We start from the raw sequence: 6,101 nt of genomic DNA on the forward strand, positions 1-6,101 counted from the left end.
AACATACACCCTAGCTAACTCTTTGAAAATCTCCCCAACCCAGTTTGTGTTAAATTTTTATCAAAGTATTTAACATTTTTATTTCTCTAAAAACTATGATTATGATCATATTAATATTTGCTATTATGATAGGAGAAATAGTCTATTTTATTGGTTTGTTTTGGGGTCTCTCTTGGTGGTACACATGGCTCTGCATCTGGGAATTAATCCTGTCAGTGCTCAGGGAACCATATGGGATTCTGGGGACCAAACCTCAGTGGGTTACATGAAGGTAGCCTACTGCTACAATATTGCATGATGCCAACTATTTTCATAGTGTGTAGAAACACAGAAGCACTGAATAAGGCAAATAAATTAGGGGTTCTGAAGAAAAAGAATGCTTTTTTTCAGAAAAAACTTGCAGTCATCTCAAAGAATGAATGGATGGGATTCAAACCCAATTTGGGTTTTGAATAGAAAGGTCTGAAAACAGAAGTGTTTATGTATGATAAGGTTGTGGGTACTGAGAATCATTCTTATTACTTACATGTCTTTTTGTTTTGTTTTGTTTTTGGGTTACACCCAGAAGTACTCAGGAGTTACTTCTGGCTCTCTGCTCAGAAATCACTCCTGACAGATTTGTGGGGGACCATCTGGAATGCCGGGATTCAAACCACTGTCCTTCTGCGTACAAGGCAAATGCCCTACCTCCATGCTATCTCTCTGGCCATAAGGTGATGATCCACATTTTAGTTTTACTTATTTATTTTGATGTCTGGGCCATACCTAGACATTCTCAAGGTAACTTCTGGCTCCACACTCAGGAATTGTGGTGCTGAGAGGACCAGGTGGGAACCTGGGTGGATCATGTACAAGGCAAGGACCCTACCGGCTGTGCTAATTCTCCAACCCTGTTATGATGACACTATGAAATTTCCCCTACTTATTCAATGCTATTCAGCTGCATCATAGTTTCCACTATTTCTTTCAGAATTCCATTTCATTGATTTTGTTTCCTTATGTTCCTGAAAGCAAGAATAGATGAACCAAATTAAGGAGCACAAATGAGATATAATGGATTATTGTAAATGGGTAAAGAAGATTTTTATGATACCATTTCTTCTTAGAAGGAGATAGATAGATTAATTGATTGATAGATAAAACTTATTTCTCATTCCCCACTTCCCCTCCTACCAGGGCTTACAGAGAAGCTGGGAGGTACTATTGGACAAAACCCTGACCAATTATCACTTGTGTCTAAATAAAGAAAAAGAAAAACTAAGTCCAAGCTTGAGACAACTTTCCCCTCAGAAGAATGCATAAAGAGTTGTCCTCACCTTATGTGCAACTTTGCTTTTCATGGTTTCAGTGATCAGTAATTTGCAGTAGTCTGAAAATATTACTTACAAGAAAATGTTTTGAAGGACATTCTATTCTGAGGTTACCCTATTTTATCTCTTTTAAATAAAACTATACGAAAATGGTAATTTGACTAGAGATATCACCTTGTGGTTGTAGAAGCATGCTCACCTGTGTAAAGCTCCAGGCTCTGTACTTGGCCTCATTATAAACACACAAAAACATATACACACACATAGAAGGCTGGAGATAGTATGGAGAGTAAAGTTCTAGCCTTACTTACATGTGACTGACCAGGTTTGAGCTCTTGCACCCCATAGAGTCCCTCAAGCTGCCAGGAATGATCTCTGAGTTAGATCCAAGAGAAAGTCCTGAGCACAGATGAGTATAGCCCCAAACCAAGAAACAAACATAAAACATAGATTTTATTTTAAGAGAGATTAAAAATAAGTTAACACTTAGGATATTGTTACAATTATTCTAGTTGATATTGTTATTAATCTCTTGTTATGCCCAATTTATAAATTAAACTATTACAAATATTGGGAAGACACAGTATTGTAGGGGGTAGTGCAATGTCGGTTCTGGGCAGTTACTATAGTCCTGCATGACTTCCCTGTAGATAAGAGGAGATTCTTCTTTCAGAAACTACTCTACAATGACCTCCAATTACTAGAATATATTAAAATCTTCATATATTAATAATACTTACTTTTCTCTGTGGAAAATGAGCAGTTTCTTTCTCTTTTGCCATCATTTATGCTAGATCAGAGTCTTCAGATAGTCATTGAGATAGTTCATGGGACTGAGTATGTGCTTTAAATACAGGAGATTTGGGTTTGATTTCCAACACAGCCTGCTGCCCCACCCTCCAGTACTCTGAGAGCATAAATATCACCCCCCAAGCACAGAGCTGGGAGTACTCCCTAGGAACCACCAGGTGTGCCCTCTTCCTCTACCAGAACTAAAATGATGGAAGAAAGAAAAAGAATATTGGAGCAATATCTTAAAATCATGTTAGAAGATGAGACAAACATTTACAATGCCCAGAGTAAGAGGGTAGAGCTGACAAAGAGAAATATTGGGGGATAAAGAATGAGAAAAGGAAGAAAGGGATAAAGGAGTGCCAGAGAATGAGAAAACAAAACACTGTTTATGTTGACCAATGGTGTTACCAATAGTGACTGTTTCATTTTGACTGTCCCTCCTACGAATTGGAGCTCTTTGAAGACTGGACAATGTCTTATTCATTGATGTTTACCCAGCACGTATCATGTTGTCTTCCGTCAGTGTGGAGGAAGTAATTATTGGCCCGAATCAAAGCACACTAAACTACCATTCTACAATTGAAATTTCACAGCTTTGCTCTTCATATGGAGACTTGCGAGTGGAAGGCATCTACAAACAAGCTTAGCAGTTGATTGACATGCTTGGGGAAGATGGATTCTAGGCAGCACCTCAGAAATTCTGATACCAGAGCCTGGGTGGGGTGGGTGGTGCCTGTGAATCTAAACTTTCAATAAATCCACAGGTGTTTCTGAAACTTAAGGCTGTGTGTAAACAAGAAAATTAGATGTCTGAAGCCATGATGTGCCCTGGTATTCTAGACTCTATTTACCCTGGAATTTGTTATTAAAAAGAATATATGACCACATAACATCTAAATTTACCAAGGAGATTAAACTGGAAGAGATCATTAAAGCACATTATGACTCTTAGGATCCAGCTGTATAGAAGGGGGAGGTTTGCAGATTTGGGGTGGGATTTGGGGTCACACCTAGTGGTGCTCAGGACTGACTCCTGTTTCTGTGCTCAGGGATCACTCCTGGAGAGGTACAGGAAACCATATGTGGTGCTGAGAATTGAACCTGGGTTGTTCACATGCAAAGCAAGTGGGCTATCTACTGTATTATTGCTCTGCCCTGTTTTTGAGTTTTCTGAGAGCTCTGAGACCCCAAAGTACTAAGAGACAGCTAACAAGGAAGTTCTGCAAAGGAACCCTATCCAGAAGTACTTTTTTTTCCTTAGAGAGACTTTTGGGCATATTTACTTAGATTATTAATATTTTTGTAGTAGATGTGTTAAGGAGAGAAAAAGTAATTAGCTGTGTTAAAGAAAAAATAAAAAATTTACACATGAACCATTACAATTTTCTCTGAGGTCAGAGCATTAGATCACAATTGGTAGTGCTCAGGATCACTTCTGAAAGTGTTCAGGGTACCACAGGGAAAGAAACCTGGTTTGACTGCATTCAAGACAATAGGCATACCCACTGCACTGTTGTCCCCAAATTATTATTTGGGGAGGGGGGAAAGAGGTCAGACCCAATGTTCTCAGGGATTACTATTGATTCTGTGCCAGGGATCACACATGGCGGGGCTCAAGGGACCACACCTGTATGCCAGGGGTTGAAGCAGAGTTCCTTGTATGCAAAGCAAACTATTTTATCTCTTAGGCCCCTTAATTTTTCTAATAAACAAAGATATGCTCATTAAAACTATATGAGAAGTGGGGTATAAGGGAGCTGTGAAGTATGTCTGCAAATATAAGCTTAATGGGCAGAAACCCAGAATATATGAGATGGTAACTACATTTAATTTGAAGTCAAAGATCAGGGGATAAATGACTAGACTTGTTAACAATAATTTTTGTTATAAATGTGCATGCTCAGGTATGGGGTATCTCTTCTTCAAACATAGTGGGACGCAGCCTTAGTCTCTGAGGGTCCAAAATCAAGACTGTCTTGCCCATTTATTAATATTGCTATGTAAACTGGTCCAGTCTTTTTGGGAAAACAATATAGACTTTACTCAAACAAAACAAAACAAAAACAATAAGCAAACCTAGAAACTGATCCTCCTTTCATCCCAGCAATATTTCTCCTGGGGCCCAAAAATTCAATGCAAATAAGGCATCTACATTCCTATATTCATTGCAGCACTACTCAAAATACCAGAATCTGGAAACAACCCAAGTGCGCAAGAATTGACTGATTGGATAAAAAAAAAAAGGTGATACATCGACACAGTGGAATACTATGCAATTTAAGGAAAACTGAAGTCATGAAATTTGCTTATACATGGATATACATGGAGAGTATCATGCTGAGTAAAATGAGTCAGAGGGAGGATAGACATAGCATAATCAAACTCATTTGTGTGATATAAAAAGAAAACCTATCATATGAGAATAACCCCAAGGACAATTGATATGTAAGGGGCAAGCAGAGTGAAGGCAGAGAAAGGATCACCATGGCAATAATAGTGGGAAATGATCACTCCAGACAACAATTTGGAATTGAGAGGAAGCAAAGTGATATGCACGAAACCTCTTGGGTAACAGAATTGTAAACCACAGTGCCTAAAAAAGAGAGCGAGTGAGCAAGCAAGAGAGACAGAGAGGATGGAGGGGCTGCAGCTTGGGAAGGGGTGGGCGGAGAATGAGAGGAGGGAAAGGTAACTGGGGAAATTGGTATTAGGAAATGAAGGGTGAAGGGATGGGTGTTGGAAAGTTACTTGATTGAAAATCAGCCATCAATAACTTTTAAACTGTATCGCACAGTGATTATAAAAACAAAACATTGCCTTGACAGAGGAACACCCCCAAATAACAGCAGCCATGTAAACACTTGTATGGTACTTCATACACAGAGCACATGAACTGATTTCAGTAAAACCTTTGAGAGAGTGGGGCTTAGTGATCATTCCAGTCACAGGGATAAATAAGTAAACCCATCTCAAGCAGCGATAAATCCTCAAGCCCAGAGAACTCACTAGACATGACCAGTAATTATGTCCCAGATAGTAAAAGCTGGTCAGGCTACTTGCCCCCTGGCCCGACCCCATCTTTTCTGATCAGGTTCCGATGCATTCAGTTTATCTGTGCTAAGATAGAACGCGATCTATCGCGTTCTATAAGATCTATAAAAAGAACAGGACCCGGTGCACTCCGTTTATCTGTGCCGGTGGGATGGACATCCTAGCTGAGCCCCGACTCTACCCCTGGGGTCAAGACGGAATCACCCCTTTTCCACACCAGGAGCAAACGAGCTCCAAAGACAACGTGACAAATGAATGCACGGGCCTGACAAGGCCGCGTGTGGAGGTGGAGCCCAGATCTGAGTCCACAAGTCAGAAGCACGGATCGGGCCTCAGTGGCGGGGCCTGCTGGTCCGCGATGAAAGCCCGACCTGCCTTGGAGCGCGCACAGGTGAGCTGGGACAGTGTCGCCAAAGCTGCCTGGAGCCTGGGGGGGGGGGGGGGGGGACGCCAGGTGCCCAGGTAGCTCTCTAGGATCGGGAAAACCTAGGCTGGGAAAGGGATGGGGGGACCCTCTGGTCTCGGGGTGATGATCCTGATCCAGAGCTTCCCTGCCACGTCGAACTCCTGCCCAAAAGCAGGTCCCCGAGCCCGGCCCGGCTCCAGCTGCTGGAAGGCGGCCAGCTCGTAGGTGGCGGGCGGAGGAGCGGAGAACTAACGGAGGCGAGGGCAGGTTTTACGGACAGGACGCGGCTGCGGCGGCAGAGGAGAGAAGGCTCAGTGCGGGTCGAGGCTCCCGTGTGCCCTGTGCGCCCCTGCGCGTTGGGGCGTTCTCCGCGTGCCCCCCAAGTCCTGGGAAGCTGGCGAGAGTGAGCGTCCCGGGCCTCAGCGGACGCCCGTGGAAGAAGCGAGTTGGGGGCTCTGGGAAGAAGACGAAGAGGTTGGGGGAGTCCCTCATTCTCCGGCTCTAGGCTAGACGGGCTCCCCAACCTTCCACGCCGGGAG

Source organism: Suncus etruscus, chromosome 3 (assembly GCF_024139225.1).
Source record: "Suncus etruscus isolate mSunEtr1 chromosome 3, mSunEtr1.pri.cur, whole genome shotgun sequence".
NCBI classification, from domain to species: domain Eukaryota; kingdom Metazoa; phylum Chordata; class Mammalia; order Eulipotyphla; family Soricidae; genus Suncus; species Suncus etruscus.